Source organism: Artibeus jamaicensis, unplaced genomic scaffold (assembly GCF_021234435.1).
Source record: "Artibeus jamaicensis isolate MK-2021 breed Jamaican fruit bat unplaced genomic scaffold, CSHL_Jam_final scaffold_916, whole genome shotgun sequence".
In the NCBI taxonomy this organism is placed as follows: domain Eukaryota; kingdom Metazoa; phylum Chordata; class Mammalia; order Chiroptera; family Phyllostomidae; genus Artibeus; species Artibeus jamaicensis.
Genome location: NW_026522059.1, coordinates 62,852,106 through 62,877,789, shown reverse-complemented (window position 1 = coordinate 62,877,789; position 25,684 = coordinate 62,852,106). Strand labels below are relative to the sequence as shown.

The window sequence follows — 25,684 nt, the reverse complement described above, 5'->3', positions numbered from 1 at the left end:
TGGCAAGTCAAGAAAATAAAATTGGTATTAGGTTACAACTCACAGTGGAGGCTGGGCTCCCAAGCACTCATGTCATCCCTGAGTGTGACTTTGGTCCCAGCCAGAGAACTCCCAGGGACAAACAGAGAAAAAGCTCTGGCACTTTGCCATACATGGTACTGTCTGTTCAGAACTGGGAATAATTTGTACCTTACCTTCAATAAGCATGTTGCTCCTCAGCCTTCACATCTGTGTCATGCAGAGCAGTGTCAGGGGCCTTTGCAAGCAGCACAGTCAGAACCAGGCCCATGGCCTGTTGGATATTTCACCTGACTGCCAGAGGCTGGGAATGATTGATAGGCCAGGGTTTTTGTGGCTTTCTTAGGTTACCATCCAGATACTACATAGTGTTCTGGCCCTTGGTAAATATTGACTCTCTTTTCTAGATATTAAAATCAGATTGCTGTATAAGGCACATAGACTACAGATTACTCACAGACTGATTCAGTATTTAATTACACCTGTGATCTAATGCATCCTGCACTGGGAATACTTTAAGACGGATGTTCCAAGTTGGCTTTCTTTTTCAAAAATCAAAACTCTCTGTACAGTGATTGTAGTTAGTAATACTGTGTTGTATGTTTGCAAGTTGCTAAGAGAATAGACCTGACAAGTTCTCCTCACAAGAAAAAAAAAAATCAGTTAACTGTTTGGATGTTAACTAGACTTATCGTGGTGAACATTTCTCAATATATACAAATATCAATGGAGTAAGTTGTACATCTGAAATTAATATAATGATATATGCCAACTATAGCCCAATTTAAAAATAAAATAAAATAAAAAAGAAAGGAAACTTCTCCAGGAGGGAGCTTCCAAGAGGATGTCTCTGTGTGCTTGGGGATGCACTGCCACAGATGCAGTGTTGCCTGCGGTCAGCAGAGGCTTTCTTCATCTCTGAACTAGCTCCTGCTTCACATCTAGCCTTCGTTTTCAGAGTACAGAGATTCCCCTTTTACTCAGTCAATACTTAGGTTTCAAATGCTCTTCTGCTTTAGATTATTCCATAGTAAAATCTTCCCTGATCCCTTTTGAGATTTCAGGTGGATCCATAATATACTTTTAACAATTGTTCAGACTTTACATATAACTCTGTTTTATTTCTTGTCTATGTCATCTACTTATTGGCTTATCTGTGGCCACCTCCACATTTCTGAATCACTTTCCTCTGACATCCATCTTTCTCCTGCTGTGAACATGGAGAATAAATGCAAACTACTTTTAATATGGACATAAGTGTGTGAGGATCATTCACTCTCTTAGGTCACCTATGATTTTGAATAATTTTCACTTTGGATGTGGGGAGTCTGGAGCTGATTTTTTCCGGAAATCTCACCACATAGCTCACATCTCTGAGCTATGTGTGGCAGGGTTGCACAAACTTCTGGTTATGCACTTCATATGTGGTATGGCAGAGACAGTCCCTCAAGGCTGGGACACTGCTGAGTTCAGGAGCACGGGGTGGGTATGGGAGGAAGACAGCTCCGGATGTGATTTATCTACCACATCTCTAGTCCTTACTGGCTGTGCCTCTTGAATAAGAATTGGAATGAATCACTAACACAGAGGACTTAATGCATGCTGGCTGCCATGCTAAGAATTCTACATTTAATGTTTACTTTAATTCTCAGAGTGACCTTATGTAGTAGTTACTTTACTTTATTATCTTCTTTTGCAAAAGTGGAAAATGAGGACCAGCAAGGTCAGTGCCCAGAGTCAGGGCCATATGAGGAGACCTGGGCTTCTACCGTCTATGGCCTCCAATTTGAGGGCCTTCATGGTAGTTAAACTGTGTTGTACTTCTCAAAATCATCCTACACTATCCCTGGGTACCTGTAGTGGCTTTGGGACAGAGGTAAAGAGATATTGGAAGGCATACACCTTCCTTCTTGCCCACTGCCCGCAGCTTCCGTTGATTATCTTCTCCATATCTTTGTAGAGGAAAAGCTTAAGCTTAGTTCATACACTGAGCTCAAAAAAGAAAACCATGTTAGCATTGTGAAATAGGAAGTGCACAGCCTTCAACTGATAATGGGAGATACTGGAGGGGCATGTTAACTTTATCTGTGTTTGGGGCCATATACTTGCATCATTCCTTAAAGAAAGAAATGTAGAGACCTGAGATTTTTCTCTGGTGATTTAAAAAAAAAAAAAAAAAAGATTAGGTAAATCAAAAAAAAGTAGCAGTAATGAATATACTACAGTAGTGTCCTGTGTCATTCACAGTGAGACTGAGGTTTTTAAAGTAAATGAATACATATGTCTAACCAGTAAGGTTCCAGAGTGTTGTCTTGGAATGAGAATATTGCATCAACTCTGTGTGCAATGTAGACTCTCTAACTACAGTCCAAATATAGAATTTAAAACCAACTTGCAGTATTTTCAAAACTGTTGTCCTGAGTCCCACCTCGCCAGTTTTTTCTTGGTTCTACTTCAGGGCCAAACATTCATTCAGTAAGTTCTTCATGTCCCTGGAGTTCGAGCTGTTGTTTTGTTGTTATAATAGTTTATCATATTATGTTGCTATCTCATTCACTCCCCTTCTTTGATTTTTTTAGGACTATATAGTTTTTAAACCTGTGACTGACTAAAAACTTATGAAAAATTCAACTTTCTAAATGTAGACTTTATTTAGAGGACAGGGGAGTTTGGCCTCACCAGGGTCCTTTACTGACAACAGAGCCCTTGAAACCTTATGGAGTAGGCAAGTAAAAAAATGCTTCTTTAATTGATCAGCAGCTTTGTATTGCAGCAACATTTGTTTGCAAATGATCAGCTTAAACTGATATCCTAAAGGTGCCAAAATGTGTGACTCAGTCAGTATGGCCGTCATCTATTTTACTCTTTTGGGAGTCCCAGGGTTGCATATAAAGCCATTCCATGAATTTATTCTCTGAGAGATTTATTTCCTAAAACTTACCTGATCAGATGAGTCCTAGGGCATCTGGTCTAACTGCATTTGTGATGCAGTCATTACTGTTCACATTGCTTCTGCTCACCCCTGCCCTTCACCCCCAGCTGGACTCACCCCTGCATTAGCCCTCTGTGATCAAACATGCAGACACTGCACAGACACTGCGTATGGGAAAACTGGGATCTTGAGGCAGCTCATGTTGTAAGTCAGGGGCAATAAAACCACACAAGACAATTTTTTTTGATTAACAAAAAATTCAGTCTGTAACATAGCTCCACAGGCAGAACACCACAATCTCTGCATTCGGCACTTGGGAACTCCATCCCGATTGGCCTTTCTGTTTTCCCTGACACCTTCTGAGGAGGGCTGTGAACCTCCAATTTCCATAATCAGTCATTAGCAGCATTGGAAGCGTTGGAGTCAAATTTAGCGGGAGTGAGGTGTACTCATTTTTGCCCTTATCAGTTACATACTGATCTGACACCAGGCCCACTGTTGGATGCGGCGACCTCAGACGTGAGAAGATTCCTATCACTGCCCTCAAGCATCTCAGTCTTACCTGGGGAAATGACTAGAGAAGCAGTTGGAACCAGGGCACAAAAGATGCTAACTCTGCAGGGGTCCTGACTCCATGGAAGGACTCGCCCCACTAGGACTTGGGGCTGGGTCTGAGTCGGAGGGGACCAGGCAGCCGAGGATGCGAGTGGGATGGCAGAAACCACTGAGAGCAGAGGGAACAGAGTACAGCGGCATGAAGGTAAATGTGAGGGCAGCTGCTCCTGGAACAGCTGTCCATCCATGTGACCGGGCACATGGCACGTGGTGGGCAAGGCCAGAGGTGGAGAATGAGGTTGCAGCCACTGTAAGAAGGGGCCCCATAGGGCCACATTTGGTCCAGATGAATTTGAGCATTTAGGATATTTGTTTAGAATGGTCACTCTGTGTTTTGTAAAGAATGGATGGGGGTGGGGTACAGATAAGAGAAGCCTATAAAAAAGCTGTGGAATCCTAATGCAGGTTTAAGGTCTAAACTCAGACCGATTAGGAGTGGGGACAGGAGGAAGAGGGGATGATGACGTTAAGGGTGACTCCCAGGTTTCTGGCTTGAGTAATTAGAGGGACACAGGGGCCATTGGTTATTACAGTGAATACAGAGGATGGAGCAGTTGCAGGGGAAGATGATAAATTCATTTGTGCATGTGAGTGACCTGAGGCTCCAGGGCTGAGATTCAAGTACTGACACCAGCCGGTGATTCTGGAAATCAGGACTTAGACTGAGCTGGAAACACGGGCTTGCATTTGGAAGTTGTTGAGATTGTGATCTGCCTGGGAGAATGCACAGGATGAAAAGGAGATGGGGCACAGTAAGATTAAGTGAGAGAAGTTTCTGACAAGTGTTTGGACACAGAGGTAAGGTAGAATCAGGTGCTTGATGGGATGGAAGCTGCTGATAAAAGGAGTGAAATGGAGAGAACAGGCAGGGAGCAAAGGGGCAGGTCTGACTGCTCATGTGCTTTGTCCCCACAGATGACAGTGGCTGTTTCTCATGTGGCTCTTAGTGCCTGACAGTAAACATTAGGACCTACTATGTGAAAGGAGAGTGGGAGTGGGGGTAAAGGAAAGGAATAAGCAATAAAATCATGACGAATGCTTTATCCTAGATTTTAAGACACTTATAGGATAGAATTGTCATTTGTTTTTCTTTTTCATTCATGTTTCTCCTTTGTGGAGAAAAATGGGCACCTGGGAAACTTGGAAGAATGAAAGAATCACTTCCTTGGTGCCCAGTGTGCTTGGTTCTCCATAGCAGGCATGTCTTAACGTATGTGTGAATGAGCACCCCAAAAGGGAAAGTGATAAATGACATTATTTAACAGTTTACAGAAACTAAGCTTTTATCATGGCCATAGCATCTTTGCAGCTTTTGGACCTTTTGAACCAATCCTTTTATAGTTATTAATGAACCTTTTGGCTCATTGGTTTATTTGAGATATATTGAGTGCTGTTTCCTATCATTTTCACTTGTCTTATAAAAAGAGGCCTCATTATGTTATAGACAGAGTGGAGCATTTGAGGATAATGGAAATGATCACTGTGTGTTTTAGTTAATGCCAGGTATTGCAGCCCTTGCCCATCTTGTCCTTTAACTGTGACCTAAGGCAGAATTACTCCTGTGAAAGAGATGAGGGACCTGAGATACAGGGTTCGGGTGGCTGCATAGAGATAACACCGCTAGTACATGGCAGAGCTCCTAGGACCCCAAACAGGGTGCTCTGACTTCAAATTCTGGGTTCCTTCCACACCATCACATTGCCCATGTCTTTGTGTAACTGCTCAAGAAAATTAGGAGATGGAATATTTAAGAGACTTTTTTATTAGTCTGTTCAATGCACCAACATTTATATTTAATAGACCACAGGTTATTTATGCAAACGTATGTGATTAAATTAAATTGTGGAAAAATCCTTTTTCACAAATTACTATCTTTTTTTCCATTAACGTAAAAGCTTTAAGCCCTGGCTGGTGTAGCTCAGTGGATTGAGCGCGGGCCTGTGAACCAGACAATTGCGGTTCCCAGTCAGGGCACATATCTGGGTTGCAGGACAGTTCCCAGCAGGGGACGCACGAAAGGCAACTGTACATTGATGTTTCTCTCCCTCTCTCCTTCCCTTCCCTTCAAAGATAAATAAATAAAATCTTTTTTTAAAAAAGCTTTAAAAAACCATCTGAGTTATAAATAAAATATTTTATTTTTAAAGATTATTTATTTATTTATTTTTAGAGAGGGGGGAAGAGAAAGAGAAAGAGAGGGAGAGAAACATCAGTGGGTGGTTGCTTCTCACATGGTCCCTGCCAGGGACCCAACCAGCAACCCAGGCATGAACTGAGAATCGAACCAGAGATGCTTTGTTTTGCAGACCGCTCTCAATCCACTGAGCTACACCAGCCAGGGCAGGTTTCAGTATTTTAAACTGCAAAATTATTGTAGCTAAACTGCCATTTGCACTACAAATGAAATTTCTTTTTTAGTTGTTGCAATGGCTGTTGCATGTGAGAAGCGTTCCGTGTGTACATATATACATGCATGTATGTGAAATAAAAATCAGCCAAATTAAGTTTAATCTGTTGGCTCGCCTTTCATAATATGCCTGGATTCTCCAAATGCATTAAGTGGTGTAGCTTGATTTATCTTGCCGAAGCAGCTATCGTATTATCCATTTAATGCCAATGAATTAAAGCATTTGTCTTTTTCGTAAGCAGTGTAAAATGATGCAGGGTAAATCTAAAGGGTTTATTTTAGTTTTACAACATGTATTTTGGCTCCTGATATTCTATAATTATGATTTAAGAATGAGTAATGTTGCTACTATTAAAGCAGTATTAGCTATTCATATACAGTAGTGTTAAATCATAAAATGTACTGGAATTTTATGACTGAAAAGTTTATGATGCTGCATTTTATTTGGTTTAAGTTTATATTTTTATATTTTATTTTGGAAAAAAATCTACAAGCTGTGCTAAATGGCAGTTTCCAGTTGAAAGCAATTTCTAGCAAAATGCTGGTACCAGCACTAATCCTTAAATCTCAGTTTCTAGTTTTGTGGTGCCAATTTTACATTTTACCTTTAGTAGAAAAAAGTGAATGAAAAAGGGCTCATGCATTTGTGATATTAAGTGGGTTGAACTTTTGTTTTTAGTGCTGATTTTAAAAAATAACCATACACTTGTAAATATTTTTAAGTTTTATAAAAATGTGAGGTGACCATCAGAGTTCTAGTGATTCTCATCCCACACGGTGTGTTGTGATGGCCTTGTTCAGTGTAGTTTAAGAAATCACAATATAGGCATATGGAAATTTAAATAACAATAAAAAGTAATGTGGTATTTTATATGTGATTTTATATGTATAGTAGTATGTGAAGAAACTTGAAGTAAAATGAGAAATGATTTGGTCATTTCATGCTTCATGTGTCCCAGTTTTATCCCAGTGTAAATATGATAATCCAGGGCTCAGAGTTCATACTCTGTTGAAGTGACTTGACATTACTGTACTTACATTACTCACTGCAAAGCTGAATAGTTAAGCTACATTTCCTATTAATCTTTCCATGAGTATTTATTTTAATATTATGTCCTAGGAGTTCTCATTTTCTAAAAAAACTAATTAAATTGCCTATACCTCTTTGTTCCTTTCTATTGAAGTTTATTCAGACATTTTTATGTTATGTATACTTGACATGATGTCTAAATTAGTCATCTGTTGGGAACTGCTCTGCCTGGTTTCAGGAACTGTAACTGCCTCCCACGGCTAAGGCTGAGTGAGCGACCTCCAAAATGTGAGCCACAGGAGACAAAGCTTATCTCTGCTTCCTCCTCTGCCCCCAATGCATGGTCGGTTAGTCAGAGATGGGTACAGTTCCTCAGAGGAGGGGCAAGCTAAGCCAGACACAATCACTTGGGAGGCCATCATGGAAGGACTCAGGGTGCTCCAGCAAAGAGGGAGTGATGGTCCCTTGCCCCCCTGCTATTCTGACAAAGCCCAAGTCCCCATGTCCTCTGGGAGAAGCGCTTCCTGGCTCTAATTCACTTAAGCCTGAAAACCTGTGATGGGGAAGATGGTGCAGCCTCTTGCCAGCTAGAGCAGGATCCAGGGTGATCTGGCATAAGAAAGAGTTCCTAACAGTCCTGTGAAGCCTGCTTTGCTAAGAGCGCTTTTCTTCATATGATAAGGGTCCGAGCAGGAAATGAGTATGTCTCCCAGAGTTTCTGCAAACTCAGACTAAGCCCTCAGATTTCTTTGAAATGTTATCTACTGTTCAATCCTTGCCACCTGTATTCCTGTGTATTACAACCCAACAAAAGCTGTTGAGGAAGGGGCTCCTGGCCTTTCTCCTCTGAGAGATTGGCTACCTCTCCTCCCCAAGCACATTGTGTCTTGTTAGTGTTACTTTCATCCGTGGTGGACGGGGGGGACTTGCAGGCAAAGTTGCCCCCACAGTCATCTAATTTGAATACCATAATTATGTGTGCAGTGAGGGCTTGATTGAATAGAGAACTTCTGCATTTTAGCTCTTAGTGGATTTAGGAATTACATGCTTAATTTAATATTTCAGAATCCTAAACCTACTTCTGTTTACCAATAGGCATATAAAGAAAATGTAAATATTTTTACAAACAAATTTTGAAAAGATACAGTTCCTTTTCACATCTTAGGAACTGACACTGTGTGTCTGCTGTAGCTTTTTCTTATGTGCCCAAATGGTCGATGTTGAGATTAGGAGTATACGCCTTTGTTTTCCTACAAAAAAAATAAAGATGCTTTGGAGTAGAGTGTTATGAATCTTGGCAAATATTTAGACATATCTGGATAGTGTCAAGAATATTTTATATTTGCTTTATTATGTAATAGTCACTCTGCCCAAAACGTGCCTCTTGAACATTAGCATCAGTGCGAAATGCTCAGTATTGTCAAAGTAGAATTGAAACTAAAAGTTTGGAGTCTAGTGAAAAGTATACAATATGGGTAACAGGTTTTCAGGCTCTGCACTGGGACATTTGAAACAAGATTGCTAAGCACTGTGGCTGTTGAGAAAATAAAACGCTCAGTATTAAACTTACACTTAATTCAATGGTTTCGGCCTCCACAGTTCTTGACCTTACAACTGGTTATTTGCTAATAGTAGCAGGTCAGGAGCCAAATTATTACAGAACTTTTCTTTTAATAAATATTCAATAGCATTTCAAAATTGTTCTCCTAGATACAATTTACAATGAACAGCCCAGTGTTTCTTCTCTGCTGTTATAGTTACAGGCCATTTGGCATGTGGTCCCTTCTCATGTATTTTCCGCATGTCTCAAAAATCGTCAGCCTTGGATGAGAAGCTTTTGCATCTTCACAGTTACAAAGGAGAATACAAACCATTTCTCTCCTTCAGGTCTCCCCAAATTGTTTCAAGGCCTGTAATCACAGAGTCATCATTTGCTAACATATGCTAATATTTGCTTTTCTTTCTCCATGTTCTTACCAGCTTCAGGAAGCGATAACATGAAAGACATTGTTGAAGTGTGAACATATCAGGTTGGTTCAGTCTGTCTCATATTCTATTTAGAGCTGTGGTTCTCAACCATGGGTGCCTTTGCCCCCCAGAGACATTGGGCCCTCTGAGGACATTTTTGGTTGTCACAATAGGGAGGAGGGCACTACTGGCTCTGGTAGGTGGAGTCCAGGGGTGCTGCTATCCATTCCATGGTGCACAAAACTGCCTCCCAGGGGAAGAATCTGACTCCAAAGTGCTGAGGTCTAGAAGCCCTGATCTAGAGGGTAGGGTATATCTGTTAAATTTGCTTTAGATTGTTTAAGCAAATGGAAATGTGGTAGATGGTGCTGGAAAAAAGAAAAATCATTGCATTCAATACAGTTGTTTATCGAATACCTACTAGGTCCTGAAAGTACTATCAGGAAGGCATAGCCCCAGAACCCAGGAGTTTACATTCTCTTTACAAGATGACTGGTCAATGAAATACTATTGTTTGATACCATAAACCCTGCAATTAGAGGGGCCTGCGTGGTATGCTAAAACAGAAACATTTTATTTCCTGCATGTAAGGGAATATCTGGAAGAAATCATGTTCTCTGTCTAGATGTAATATTAGTCACTTGTGGGTGAAATTGCTCATTTTCCCATAATCATTAATAGGTCCCATTTCTTGCCCACCTCCCCATTTCAACTGGTACTAAATTGAAATATCAGGAAAATCCCAGGAGGTATTGACAAAAGGGTGTTACTTTAGAAATTTAAGATATTTGTTATTTTAAACATCTTCATTTAGGTATAGGATATGCCTTAAGTCTCCTGCTCCGAGTGTATGATTCCCTGATTTGTAATGAACTCACAGAATTATGGAGCTACCCTCACAGTCCTGTGCTCTGCCGTGTGTGGCCGCTCTGATTCCCAATGTCAGCACCAGCCAACTACTAGCATTCTGCTTCTATGTCTCACTTTCCATCTCTGTAGATTTGTCTTTTAGAGAATCTCTGGACATTTCATTTGGAATATTGATTTTTACAATTACAATATAGTTTGGTACTTTCTTTCTGAAGGTCAGCATCACTTTTATATTTTTCATGTTACCTGTGCCATGGTCGAGCCTGTGCCGCGGTGCAGGCTGGACACACTTAGTCATCGGAACCACAGGACGAATGAAGTGAAGCTGTGGGAAAGACAAAGGCACATGTGTTTTCTGCAGCATAGGGGCTACATGACATGTGTGTGGACTTTTTAAAAAGCCCATTCTTCAGCTTTGTCTTGTTTCGTTCCTGGCGAATCTGTCTACTAAGATAAATTTATAGAAATGACTGAAGAGCTGAAGTCAGGTGAGTGCTAGCATGATGTGGGGAAAGTATGGAAGGGTTAAATCCAGAGAACTCATCTGTCTGGGGAGCTGAGTGTGGGCCAACAATCCCCAGCCAAAAGCAGCCCCTTTGGGGACAGATGTCTCTCAGAATTCAGCTTTTAAGGAGGTAATACAGTTCATTCACTGTACGTTAGGTAATACTCTCACAGGATTTGGGAAACACAGTAATTTCTATAGCAAAGTTGATGAATATTCACATTTTGTTACACAAAAAAGATCAAAAATGCTTCATGTCAGTTCAGGTCAGTTTTGGGGGTGAATTTATCTGGGATCACAGGAACAAAGAAACTGTTTTCAGAAAATTTTACTTTTCAAAATTGTGGAAAAAGATTTGTGAACCTGTCCCAATTTTTCCCAAGATCTTTTATTTCCAGTAGTTGTCCCATCCTCTTCCCATCTCCTCTGCCCCCCACACACTTCATACAACTTAGCTATAGATAGACTTGTCTTTTTTTCGCATCATCAGCTTCCCAGCAGACTTGACAAAATGCCAGGTTAGCAGTTCGGGTTCTGTGGATGAAGGCCAGGTACGAATGTGATGGCCACCAGGCCTGCATTCCCTGGTGGTTTATGGTTTCCCCTCCTACTATAGGTCTGCACTGTAGCCGTGTTCATCTACCCCAGCCCCCACGGGCCCAGGGCCCCGGAAGATGAAGATGGATTTGTTAGGTCAATATAAAGTCATTGAAGAAAATCCCTAAGGTAATGGTGGTGGCTGTTACCAAGTGGCCCCAGACTCATGCTTTGGAACCTTCAAGCCCGTCACAGAACCTTGGGCAGTGAGACCAGCTATAGGGAGAGAGGAAAACCAAAGCAGAAAATGCATGAGAGTACATTCCCTAGAGATGAAGTTATTTAGAATTTACGAAAGGTAAAGATACAAAGAAAATGGCATGGAGTTCTTCACTGGGCTTGCAACTTAGAAGCGGGACAACCACTCAAAGCAAGACATTTCAGACTTGCTCCAAAATGTTAAAAAATCTGCATGATCATGTTATATAATTTTGTCTACTCAGCAAGCTTATAGTCTTCACCATAAATTTCATATCTCTGTTAATTTTCAGATTCCATTAGAGGTACTTAGCAAATTGTATCTGTGGCTGTGGGTTTTAACTGGTTTTCCGTGGACTCCTAAGCTGCAGGTCTATCAAGAGAGGGAGTGAATATTTCAACCAATGTATGAAATTTGTTTTTGTTCTGTGTGAGTATTCATGCCCTCACAGCAATATTACTTAGGCAGAACATACTGCAGATTGTGGGACCCATTTACGAGCAAGGGGACAGAAATTATACATATTGGAGGAAATTGCAGAGAGTGTCATTGTGCCAGTGTCAAAGAAAAACGGTGCATTTATAAGGACATCCAAGAACTTTGCCTTCAGGGGGCTCGACCATCATCAATGCAGTGAAGTTTGTAAAGACCCTGTGAGTTCAAGGCTTTTTTTTCCCCAAGTGTGAATAGGCTGATAGGTTTTTCTCCTTGTCATTCTTGTTTAAACAGCATATGTGCTTCATCTGATTTCTAGTTTCTGTTTATTTAAAATGGTTAAAGGAACTTAAAGACATGGGCAGAGAAACATGGGAGCAGAATATTTCTATGTTTTCATATTTTTCCCACCTTTACGGATATTTCAACCAAAAGTAGAATAAAGTGTTCATATATCTTTTTTCTTTTTTTTTTAGAAAAGAGCCTGTGAGGTAAAGGTCAACCAAGTATAGGAGATGGTGGTTCTGGATGCTTTAACAGGCACTCAGGAGTGGTTCTGGGGATGGCTTTGAAGCTTCTTAATCATTTCAAGTGTGAATCTACAATTTCTATCTAAAGACATTGGTTGTAGACCGCTCTGCCTGGTTCTAGGAATTGTATCTTGACCCCTTGTGGCTAAGGGTGAGAGATGACCCTTGGAATGTGCCGCAGGAGACAAAGTTTGTCTTTGGTAGCAAATTCTGCCTCAGTTTCCTCTCCCTGCCCCCAAAGCTTGGTCAGAAGTCAATGATGGGTAAGATCCCTTACAGCGAGGGGGGGGGGGCAACCTAAGCCAGACTCTATCACATGGGAGGCCTTCATGGAAGAACTGGGGGGGGGGGGGTGCAGCAACAAAGAGGCTGTCCCCCCCCTTTGACAAAGCCAGAGTTCCTATGTCCTCTGGGAGAAGTACTTCCTGGCTCTCATCCTCTAAAGCCTGAATACCTGATGGGAAGGGGTGCAGCTCCTTGCTTTGCTACAGTGTGTCCTGGGGAAAAATCTGGCACCACAAAGACTTCCTGATAAACCTGTGAAATCTGCTCTGCTAAGAGTGCTTTCATTCATGTGTTAAGGGTTCGAGCAGGAAACCCTAAAACTCTGTTCCTGACAGACTCTGACTCATACTAAATGTTATCTACTGTTTAATCCTTGCCGCCCTGTATTCCTGTGTATTACAACCCAATAAAAGCCCTTGGAGGTAGGAGCTCAACGCCTTTTTCCCCTGAGAAACTGGCCACTGCTCACGACCTTTTTCCTCTGGGAAAACGGCCACTTCTTCTCCCCAAGCAGATCACATCATGTCTCAGCCATGTTCACTTTCAGCCGTGGTGGCTGGGGGGACTTGTGAGGACAGTGGCCCCCACAGACATTGACTCATTCATTGCCCTTTGGCCATGGAAGTCCATACCTACCTTTCCTACCACAGACTTCACCTTGGGCTTCTCGGTTGACAGCCACTTCCTACTCAGGTGGCAGCCGGCAGTGTCCCTTCACAAGGATCGTTTTCTCTCCTATCTCCCAACTTGAAAGAGCAAAACTTGCCCTGTCTTGGTTTTGCACCTGTCTTCTCTTTGCCAAGTGTCTTCCTGAGTCTGTAGACATTTCTTCTTGTTACCACATTTCCTGTTGTTAAAGACCTGGCAGTCCACTGTGGCCTCCTCCACGGCAGCACTTTCTTTCTTGTTTATGGAGCCCCTCACCCCCTCTGTGTCCTTCTGCTTCCCTCTGTTAGGTTGGGGGGACACCTCATCACTCTTGCCTTTGTGTCTCTTCCTCTTTCTCTCCAGCTGCTTTCACAGCCCTTTCTCCATCCTGGCCAGTGAGACGCTCGCCTGGCAGCTGGAGAGAAAAGTGATGCCCAGATTCCACCCCCTGTCATTGTGATTAATGTGCCCTCGGGGCCTCAGCCTTGGTGGCTTTTGAGAACTTCCAGAGGATGTAGAGCCACCAGTTTAGAGGCCATGACACCTGTCCACCTGTCTGTTGTTGTAGATAGTAAGCCATTAGGGAAGGAGGTACAGGAAGTTAGAAGGATGGGAAGAGATTGAACAACAACAACAGTGCTTCCTCATCCCTCTGTTTACTTCTGTGGCACTTACACCCACCTGCTGGGGTGACAACATCTCCCCCTTGGACTGTGTTCCCATCAGTAAATCCAGGGTGGTCAGGGTAGTCTTATGTTCCCAATGCATTCCCAGGTTGCAATGCATTTGGGATGAAATGTGCTTATGTTGTGAGGCCGGCCACCAGGGCTCTAAAACTCTTACATCACTTTAGCTTCCTCACTTGCAACCAACTGTTCCCATTTTTCCTTTTTGTAATTCTCTGTGAACCAAAACCACATGCCCTCCGCCCTCATTGGCTTAGTTCGCTTGACGGTCACTGACAATGACACATGCAGGAGAACCAAGTAAAGTTTTCGTGTGGAAGTCTTCATGCTGCTTTTTCATGGAGACAAAGTGGGTTGTGGGGTCTTTGCTGGGAAACTATTGTGGAGAATGTAATTTTTCTGAATGAGTAAGACCAGAGAGGCCACTACTAAAATGGAACTGCCATCTCTTTATAGCTTCCTTTTTATTCTTAGTACACCTGTGGGTCTCTGACATCTTTCCTTACATGGTGGAGTCCAGGAGTTGAACACATTGCCTTTGAACAGCACCTTTACCAAGCCTCTTCTCTCAACTTTCTGAGCAGAACACTTGCCCATTTTCCAGAACCACATGAAAGAGCCTCATGTGTGCCCATTTTCCCACAGTTTCTAACTGTGGGAAAGAACTCAGATTAGAACACAAATGGGTTTCCAATTCTCTGCAGACCCTACTGCTTTATTGTTAGTGGATATTTTGGGCCAAAGACAATACTTTTATTGTTATCAGTAAGAACATTTAAGTGAGGTAATTTTGATATTGATAACAAGAATGAATAGCTGATGTTTTAACAACATCCCATGTGAAATTTATGGAAAATTTAGTTGTGCAAAACATAATTAATTAAAAAGCAATGCTTAGGGGACTTCCGGCCTAGATGGAGGCATAGGTAGACACACTGTGCCTCCTCGCACAACCAAAATAAGGACAGCAAAAATTTAGAAACAAAAAAACAACCAGTACTGACAGAAGATTGAACTGTGTGGAGGGGTGGAGTTGGGTGGCCAGGCAGAGAGGGGTTGCAAAAAAAAGCAGTGGCTGATGGACCCTCGGCATGGGGTGGCAGTGGGTGGACACAGCAAGGTGGTGAATTGTGGATGGGCATGGTGCGCAAGGTGGCTGGTGGGCTGGGTGGTCCCGCATTTGTACGCAGATAAACCAGGCGAAACTGGGGAGTGAAACAGAGTGCACAACCCAGGGCCCCAGCTCAGGAAAATAGAGCCTCAAAACACCAATTGAAAACACCCGTGGGGGTTGAGGTGCCAGGAGAGACTCCCACCCTCACAGAAGGGTTTGTTGGAGAGATCCACAGGGTTCTAGAATGTACACACGTCTACCCACCTGGGAACTGGCACCAGAAGGGCCCAGTTTGCTTGGGGGAAGTGGCAGAGGGGTCTGATTTCTGGCAGAGAGAGTGGAGCAATCACCATTGTTCCCTCTCTGACCCCTCCCCGATGTACATTGTCACAACCCAGCAACTGGGTTGCCCCACCCTGGTGAACACCTAAAGGTGCACCCCTCACTGTGTAACAGGTGCCTCAAAATAAACAAACAAAAAAGGCCCCAAATGAAAGAACAGATCAAAGCTCCAGAACAAATACAACTAAACAACAAAGAGATAGCCAACCTATCAGATGCACAGTTCAAAACCCTGGTGATCAGGATGCTCACAGAATTGGTTGAATTTGGTTACAAATTACATGAAAAAATGAAGGCTATGCTAAGTGAAATAAAGGAAAATGTACAGGGAACCAATAATGTTGGGAAGGAAACTGGGACTCAAATCAATGGAGTGGACCAGAAGGAAGAAAGAAACAACCAAACAGAAATGAATGAAGAAAGAAGAATTCAAAAAAAAATGAGGAGAGGCTTAGGAACTTCCAGGACATCTTTAAACATTCCAACATCCAAATTATAGGGTTACCAGAAGGGGAAGAGGAAGAACAAGTGGAAAACTTATTTGAACAAATAATAAAGTAGAACTTCCCCAATCTGGCAAAGGAAATAGACTTCCAGGAAGTCCAGGAAGCTCAGAGTCCCAAAGAAGTTGAACCCAAGGACACATCAAGGCACATCATCATTACACATATGTAACATTACACAATGTACATAACTACACAATGTAACAGACATTGCACAAAGCACTTCTGCCCCAGTTGTCCTCGTCCAGATAAGAAATGCAACTTCTCTACCTGTCAGCCTCTACCTGTCATGCACAGTGTGGGAACCTTGCCAGGCTGTTGCAGGCCAGTAATTTATCCATGTGTTCATCCAGCAGCACACTGTTACCGAATTCCTCCTGTGTGCCATGTACCTGACAGGCAGGGAGAGAGCTTCCTACCCCAACTTTGCAGTGATGGGAGACAACCTCCTAAACAAGGAAATGTCAGCAGGTGTTAGGTTCTAGGCAGAGGAGTAAGTTCTATTTACATTATTGGGAGTGACCAGGCAGTTAGGAGAATCCCTTTGAGGAGGTGGCATTTAAGGTGACGTATGAATGAAACATTCTGAGCCAGCAGAACTGAGAGATCAGCCTGGACAGAGCAGACTCAGGCCATCCAGGACACCAGGAGAACAGAGTTGTGAATGGGACTTGGGAACAGGGAGTGGCATGGCCAGGTTGGTATTTTAAGATGATTGATTGCTTTGGACCAGGACAAAATGTGAACTGGAACCAGGGACAAGGATGCTGGGGCCTTGGGCTGGACCCACGTCCTGGCACCAGGGAACCTTCCGAGACCAGAGAGACAGTGCACCAACTGCATATGAACTTGCTGGCCTCAAGCTTTGCTCTGTCCTCTGCCTTGACCCAGACTGGTCCTTGCAGCCTATCAAAGACACCCACCTTTATTTACTTGTTAAGATGCTTATTAAAATGCTGATTTCCAGACCCCATCCTGGTCTAGTGCTGTAGAGAGGGACCCAAGGCTTCATTAAGTGTCCAGGTGTCCGAGGCAGTCCATGGACAAGTTTTGGAGCAATACAGTGTCAAAGGACTGGGCTGTTACTTCAGTATCCTGTTTTATTCTCAGCTTCCCAGGGAGACAAGTGTGTTCTCTGCAGATTCCAGATGGGAAACAAACCAATGTGATTGGCATCTGGCCCAGGGTCATACGTCTGGTGTGTGTTATAACTGGCCAAGTGTGTCCTTTTTGTAGATAGCTAGCCTGTGTGATTGGAAGATATCTACAAATTCAGAAAACCTCTGCAGGTTCATGTGGCTTATGAGTAAACATGGCCCTTCTCTCAAATCCAGGCACAAATGAAATCCTTATGATTTTTCCATAAAAATAAAAGACATTTTTCATTTTCACCAATAGCTTTATTTTTTTGTTTTTTTTTATTGTTATTCTATTTAAGTTGCCCCAGTTTTTCTCCCTTTGCCCTCCTCCTCCCAGCCCACCTCCTGCTCCCTGTCAATCCCCACGCCATTGTCCATGTCCATGGGTCATTCATATATGTTCTTTGATTAATTGCTTCCCCTTCTTTCCCCTGTTCTCCCCACCCACCTCCCCTGTGGCTTCTGTGAGTCTGTTCCATGTTTACATGTTTCTGCTCCTTTTTTGCATGTTAGTTTATTTTGTTCATTAGATTCCTCTTATAAATGAGATCATATGGTATTTGTCTTTCACCAACTAGCTTATCTCACGTAGCATAATAGTCTCTAGTTCCATCCATGCTGTAGCAAAAAATAGGACTTCCTTCTTTCTTTCTGCTATGTAGTATTCCATTGTGTAAATGTACCATAGTTTTTTGATCCACTCATCTACTGATGGGCACTTAGGCAGTTCTCAGCACTTAGCTTTTGTAAATAGTGCTGCTATGTACATAGAGGTATGTAAGTTCTTTTGAAATGTTGTTTCAGGATTCTTAGGGTATATTCCCAGCAGTGGAATTGCTGTGTCAGAAGGCAGTGTCATTTTTAATTTTTTGAGGAAATTCCATACTGCTTTCCACAGTGGGTGCAACACTCTGCATTCCCACCACCAGCATCCTGGGGTTCCCTTTTCTCCACATCGTCATCAACACTTATTTTTTGTTGATTTAATGATGGCCATTCTGACTGGTGTGAGGTGATAATCTCATTGTGGTTTTAATTTGCATCTGATGGCTAGTGATGCTGAGCATCTTTTCATGTGTCTCTGGTCCCCCTTGGAGAAGTGTCTGTTCAGGTCCTTTGCCCATTTTTTAATTGATTGTTTGTCTTCCTGGTTTTGAGTTCTTTACACATTTTGGAGATAAACCCTTGTCTGATGTATCATTGGTAAATATGTTCTCTTATAAGTCAGTTCCCTTTTTATTTTGATGAGAGTTTCTTTAGCCCTGCAGAAGCTTTTTTATTTTTTATTTTTAATATATTTTATTGATTATGCTATTACAATCATCCCATTCCCCTGCCTTTATTGTCCTCCACCCTGCACATCGCCTCCCACCCATATTTCTCCCCTTTAGTTCATGTTCATGGGTCATACATATAAGTTCTTCGGCTTCTACATTTCCTATACTATTCTTAATCTCCCCGTGTCTGTTTTCTATGTACTACTTATGTTTCTTATTCCTTCCCGTCCCCCTCCCCACTGATAACCTTCCATGGGATCTCCATTTCTGTGATTCTGTTTTTGTTCTAGTTGTTTGCTTAGTTTGTTTTCCTTTTTCTTTAGGTTCAGTTGTTGATAGTTGTGAGTTTGTTGTCATTTTACTGTTCATATTTTTATCTTCTTTTTCTTAGATAAGTCCCTTAAACATTTCATATAATAAGGGCTTGGTGATGACGAACTCTTTTAATTTGACCTTATCTGGGAAGTGCTTTATCTGCCCTTCCATTCTAAATGATAGCTTTGCTGAATAGAGTAACCTTGGATGTAGGTCCCTGCCTTTCGTGACTTTGAATTCTTCTTTCCAGCCACTTCTTTCCTGCAAGATTTCTTTTGAAAAATCAGCTGACAGTCTTATGGGAACTCCTTTGTAGGCAACTTTCTCCTCGTCTCTTGTTGCTTTGAAGAGTTTCTCCTTATCTTTAATCTTGGGTAATATATTTATGATGTGGCTTGGTATGTTCCTTCTTGAGTCCAACTTCTTTGGGACTTTCTGAGCTTCCTGGACTTCCTGGAAGTCTATTTCCTCTGCCAGATTGGGGAATTTCTCCTTCATTATTTGTTCAAATAAGTTTTCAATTTCTTGCTCTTCCTCTTCTCCTTCTGGCATCCTATTATTTGGATGTTGGAATGTTTAGAGTTGTCCCAGTGGTTCTTAAGCCTCTCCTCATTTTTTTTTGAATTCTTGTTTCTTCGTTCTGTTATGGTTGACTTTTTATTTCTTTCTTCTGCTCCAAACTGTTGATTTGGGTCCTCATTTTCTTCCTGTCACTGTTGGTTCCCTGTACATTTTCTTTTATTTCACTTTGCATAGTCTTTACTTTTTCCTCTATTTTGGGACCATACTCAACCAATTCTATGAGTATCCTGATGACTACTGTTTTGAACTGTACATCTGATAGGTTGGCTATCTCTTTGTCACTTAGTTGTATTTTTTTCTGGAGCTTTGATCTCTTATTTCATTTGCCCCCACCCCTTTTTTTTTTTGTCTCTGGGCCTGTTACATAGTAAAGGGTGGAGCCTTAGGTATACCAGGGCAGGGCAACCCATATCACTTTGATGTGGTGCTGTATTTGGGGGAGGGTTTTGAGAGGGAACAGTGGCACTCGGCTCTCATCCGGCCTCTAGTCACTTCCCCTGCTACCCACAAGCGAATTGGGTGCTTCTGGTGCTGATTTCCAGGTGAGTCCCTTTGTTACGTTCCAGGACCCGTGAGTCTCTCCAAAGAACTCTCCTGTGAGGCTGGGAGTTTCTCCTGCTGCCTCAACCCCTATTGATTTTTTCAGTCAGAGGTTTTATGGCTTTATTTTCCAGCACTGGAATCCTGGGTTCTGTGGTCTGTCTCGCTTCCCAGTTGTTCCTCCTGGTTTATCTGCACACAAATGTGGGACTGCCTGCCCTGCCGGCCACTGCCTCGCAGAAAGTCCTCTTTGCCCAGCTGCCTGTCTCTGTCCCTCCTATGGTGTGGATGAATGTTTATTCTTTAACTCTTTTGTTGTCGGACTTCCATATAGTTCGATTTTCTGTCAGTTCTGATTGGTTTTTTGTTTCAAAATTTGTTGTTGTCCTTCTTCTGTTTATGTGAGGAGGCACAGTGTGTCTACCTATGCCTCTAACTTGGCCAGAAGTCCAGAAGCTTTTTATTTTGATTGAGTAGTCCCATTTGTTTTTTTTTTCTTTATGTCCTTTGCCTTAGGAGATACATTGGCAAAAATATGACTATGTGGTATATCTGAAATTTTATTGTCTATGTCTTCTATTAGGTCTTTTATGGTGTCACAACTTATATCTAAGTCTTCTATCCATTTTGAGTTTATTCTGGTGTATGGTGTGAGTTGGTGGTCGGTCTAGTTTCATTTTTTTGCATGTATTTGTCTAGTTCTCCCAACACCATTTATTGAAGAGGCTATTTTTTTACTCCTTCGTCAAATATTAATTGGTTGTAGAGACATGGGTTTATTTCTGGGCTGTCTGTTCTGTTCCATTGGTCTATGTGCCTGTTTTTATGCCAGTACCAGAGTATTGTGATGACAGTGGCCTTGTAGTTTAGTTTGATATCAGGTATTGTGATCCCTCCAGTTTTATTCTTCTCAAGATTTCTGAGGCTATTTCTTTATTGATGTGGATGCTCTGAGTATGTCAGCTCTCTTCTGCTCTTGGCTTCTAGTGGGTAGAGGTCAGGGGTGCTGCTAAACATCTTCCAATGCATAAGACAGCCCCACAGCAAAGAATTTCTTGGCCAAATTATCAATAGTACCAAGAAAGTTTGAAAACCACTTTGACACATTTGGTCAGTCATAGCACCTTCTCCATACACTGCACGAGTCTTTCGTGTGTGTGTCTCAGTTACATTTTCACCTTTCTTGAAATGATAAAGCATAATATGCCAAAAATGTCATGTAGTTTTCTCCATTTTCAATATTAAAATGGCTGCACAAAAATTCACCAATTTTGCTAATTTTTTAATGCACACTGATATGACAGCTGTCACAATACAATCTAACAAAATTGTTTTGAACAAAGTTAAAGATAACTAAGCACTACTAGAGTCATTGTATATAAAAAAAAAAAAAACCTAAATGAACTCTTTGGCCAACCCAATAACTTTTTTATCCTGAATGAAAGTTTAATTTTGTTCCTTAGAACAATAAATTTAACTCCTAGAAGGAAAATGTATATGCAAAGGGAGATTTGATCTTATAGGTCTTCCTGGATCTCTGTTTGACTTTTCTCCATAAAGAAGTTAAGAAGGTTAAGGAATAACATTTTTTTCAATCACCCATAGACCTAGACATTAGGCATTAGGCTTCACAGAATATTAGAATGCTTTCAGTTACCATGAATCATTTCTTTTCTTAAGTGCCTCTTGAACCAAGAGTTGTGAAAATTATGTTGAGGAAGTCACAGAGGGTTGAGGAGTGAAAGGCATGCTGATAATTAGAAATCCTATTTAAAAACTGGCTTGAAGACATATTTGCTTAAATCAATTATCTGCCTGCCCTCATCAGAAAGTGTGAGGAAGGTTCCAGCTTTATAGGATATTGAATGGATTTATCTGGGAGATTAATTTCATGATAAAGTTTACAGTGGCCTGACTTATAGGAAACCTCCCTGTATTAGTTTGTTCAGGCTCCCATAACAAAATACCATAGACTTCGTGGCTTTAACAGTAGACACTGATTTTCCCACTGTTATGGAGGCTAGAAGACCATGGCCCTGGCCAGTGTGTCGTCAGCAGGGCTGGTTTCCTCTAAGGCCTCTCTCCTTGGTGCACAGGTGGCTCTCCTGCTGCTTTTCACATCACAGGCCCCTGGTGTCTCTCTGTGTGTCCTAATCTCCTCCTCATATAAAGATGCCAATCACAGTGAATTAGAGCCCACTCTAAGGGCCACATTTTAACTTTATTACCTCTTTTAAGGCCCTGTCTCCAAATGCAGTCCCATTCTGGAATACTAGGGGTTAGGACTTCTACATACGAATTTTGGTAAATTCAGTTTATAACACCCTCTCACCACCCTGGAAGGGAATATGTAGGTGGGAAGAGCATGAACAAATTCTCCCTGAGTAGGGTGTCCTGGGAAGAGCATGAACAAATTCTCCCTGAGTAGGGTGTCCTTTGTTCTGCACTGGCACCCCTTCTCTGTTGGTCCCTGCAGCAGGCTGAGGACAGGTGGAACCATAGGCTGGCATCACCTGTGATGTCCGCTGCCACCCAGTGTGAATTGCCTGACTCAGACTTGAATTCAGTTTGAATGAGCTTCCTGGAAAGGTGAAGGGGCTCTGTTTCCTGCCACTGTAATGTCATGTGGAATTGGGAGGCCTTTTTGTGTGCAGACCCTGCCGTGACTGTCAGCATAGATCGCTTCCTTGGTGGTTTCAGAACATTAGAAGAACACCCCTGCCTGAGGTCATTTTCATCAGCAGCCATCTGCTTCCACTGCTGCTGTCCAGAAAGGCTGATTTCCCTGTACAGGTTCTCACAAGTAGATGTTTTATTGCCTGCTATTGGTGGTCACTTTCATTTCCACCATCAGTGCTGGGAGGGGGCTCCGGGCCACCTCTGTGGGTATGATGTACAAGACAAAGGCTATGTATTGGGAAAGCAAAATGTCCCCCATCTGTACTCGAATCTGTATGTAAGAAAAAGAGAAACTTCAGTGACAATCTTGAAAGGAAAAGAAAACTAAAGGTTTAACTGTAGTTTAAAGAACAGGGCATCTGTGATTGTAGTGAAAGCATTTATGTAATGATTTGGTGGATTGGTAAGTCTAGGACATAGACATACACGTCCTAGAACATATTGTGTATTGTAACTTAACAGTGATATGTCATTTGTTATATATAGGCGTGATTTCTAGACTTCGTGACCAGGCCCTCAGGCCTTTAAAAAATTAATTGTGTTAGGTTACCTCCCCAAGCTTTATGTACTTCCTTGGTTCCTGGCTCACTCACTGAAGGCAGAACAAAAAGGGAAGTGACAAAAATTTGTAATTAATAATGATTATGATATGTTTTTCTTAGCACCAGGATCTATTCTTTGGGATAGGAGTGGACTTTGGGACATTGGTATCTAGTTACAATACTAATGAACTACTATAACAGCAGTGTTCCACTTTTGCTTGCTACATTTTTTTTTTAAAAAAGCTTATGAATGACTCAAGCTTCTTGAGATCTTTTTAGAAAGGAGTTGGTATGTAACTAGTATATAATCAAAGAAGCACACCCAAATCTGAAGCCCTCTCATCATAATAGATAGTGAGGAGTTATTCTTGATTTTTTTTAAATGAGGCTTTTAGGTAATATAAAAGTATCTTAAAATTAGAGTAATTGCTTGGCACTGAGAAACTTTAGACTTTAAATCAGTGTTTCTTCACCAGTTGTTGATATATTTTGTCAGGAGCACAGGGGCACTGAAATGCATCTGTGTATCCTATGACTTGTTTCTTTTGCTCAGTTCTTTTTGAAATTAAAGTCTGTTGCGCCCTGGCAGTACTTTATTTTCATTGCTGAAAAAATTCTGTTTTATGAATATTCCACAATTAACTTAGCTAGTCTCCTACTGATGAACATTTGGGTCTGTCATTTTATTCTTCTAGGAATACTGTGTTAAGAATATGTAAGAGTTTCCTTAAAACAGAGGTCAGCAAACTTTCTCTGTAAATAACCAGGCAGTAAATATCTTAGGCTCTGCAGGGCACCTGTGGTCTTTATTGCATGTTGTTTATTTTCTTCCTTCTCTCCTTCCCTCCCACTCTCTCTTCCTTCTTTCCTTCCTTCCTTTATTTCTTTCTTTCTATTTATTATTTTATTTTATTTACAATTCTTTACAAGTGTTGAGTTGCTATTTACAAGTTGCTATTCTTAGCTCGTGGATCATGGTCTGTGGACCCTTGCTGTGAGATTTATATCTAGGAGTGGAATTGCTTACCATCAGGTATGGCCACACTCATTTCAACGGGTGATGAGACTTTTCTTTTAACATGGTTCTATCAGTTTCTCCTTTAACAAACAGTACATTAGAGTGTCCAGTGAGGCTTATCTACACTGTAACCTAACATTATTATATTTGTTAATTTGCTTGTCTGGTGGATAAAAAGCAGTATCTTCTTATGGATCTTAATTTGCATGTCCCTGATTATGTGGAAGTGGAATACCTCTTCCTACATTCGTAAGCCATTGGTGCCGCCTGTCTCATGAAGTGCCTCTGTGTACCTTTTGCCTGTTAAGTAGTTTGGACTATTTGCATTTTTCTTGTTGATATGTACTAAATACTATACCATTGCTATTTCTTGTTGATATTCTAGATACTATACCATTGCTATTATGTGGTTCAAATATTTACTGTGAGTTTTGCGACCTGTTTTTTGCATTCCTTTATGGGATGTCTCTTTAAAAAACATAGCTTTATTGAGATATAACACGCATCATAGCATTTTTTCTTTTAAAGTGTATAATTCAGTGATTTTATTATATTCTCAAAGAACATCTTAACTTTAATGTAGTTCAATTTAGAGTCTCTTAATATAAAAGAGTGATATATATTTTAAAGAATATATGTTTTGAACCTTATTTATGTTAAAGAATAGACATTATATCTTTTTTTTACCCTGAGAAAATCCTTCTGACCCAAAGGTTGTCAGAATTCTTAGTTTTGTCTTAAAGTTTTATGATTTTGCCTTTTATATTTAAGTGTTTTGATATACCTGAAATTGATGTTCATGTATGACGTGAGGTAGGATATAATAATCACCTAACTAGCCACTTGCCGTAATATTGTTAATAATAATATTCAAGCATTTTAAAGGAAGATGCTGATGATTTATTCTTAGACTAGGAGGTATAGACACTTGGAAATAGGCATAAGTAAACACACACACTCACCTATGCAAACATACACATTTTTTTTTTCCTTCTTATTGAGAATAAGAACCATTCGTCTGGGCCTGAACTACTTTAATGTACGTAGTCCTGCCTGGAGTTGGAAAATGAACTAGATGACTTTTCACAATAGTCTCAGCTCTAAATTCTGATGTAGGGCATGCAACTGTTATTAAATAGGACAAAATCCTGTTACTTGAGAGCCCAGAGAAACCAGCCAGATTAAATTCTAATTCCCTGCTATAGAAATTAGAGTTTTATATTTAAAAAATCATAAAACAAAGAAACATAATTGGACAAAATTCATGCTATAGTTTTAACCACTTAAAGATTTCAAAAGTTAACTGCGTACTTCAGTTTACCTGCTGTATTAACAATTCAGTTTTGCATGTGAAAGACTTAGACTACACAGACCCCAGATTTATTCAGTGTTTTAGGTTTCAGGCAGCTGGAGATGGCTTTGCCACACCCAGCTCTGTAAGGATACTCATAAAGGAAAAATAAATCTCAACACCACTGCATTTCTGTCCATTGATAAATTCTTTTCTGTGGGTACAGGTAGGGTCATGTGCTGTTCCCTGAGCAGACTTTACAGGCACCAGCGGGCTGTTTTGGCCTTGCACACTTCATGCAGAACACACTGTTGTTCCAGCAGTGCACTCGGTTGCTCACAGAAAATGATGCACCTTTTCATGATTTTAATGCTTCTGTGAGTTAGTTTTTTATGCTACTTGTCATTTCACTGTTAGTCTTCTTGCTAAAATGCTTTCTGCTGGTTTGGCTTTGAGTCAAGCTGGCTGATGAAGCTTAATTTTGCTAAATCTGCAGAATGGCTTGTTGATCCTTATTTTACATTTCGCAAAGTACTATACCATGTGGTTTCCTTCTGTTCACCCAACGAGCAGAAAATGCCTGGGAAGCAATAATAGGGTGAATTTAGAGTCTACTC

General features: G+C 41.2%; 1 protein-coding gene across 4 annotated transcripts in view; it reads left to right on the top strand.

The window, feature by feature from the left end:
- The window catches only part of PAG1 (phosphoprotein membrane anchor with glycosphingolipid microdomains 1), a 139,488-nt gene that overhangs the window by 2,815 nt on the left and 110,989 nt on the right, over positions 1-25,684 (top strand). Inside the window, exon 2 of one of the 4 annotated variants that reach the window (XM_053660912.1) lies at positions 8,983-9,032. The exons of 2 other annotated variants lie outside the window; for them this stretch is intronic. The gene's annotated coding sequence lies outside the window, so the exon portion shown is untranslated. Of the gene's footprint in view, positions 1-8,982; positions 9,033-19,468; positions 19,540-25,684 lie in introns of those variants that run through there. One more of the 4 variants, XM_053660913.1, reaches the window with a different exon arrangement.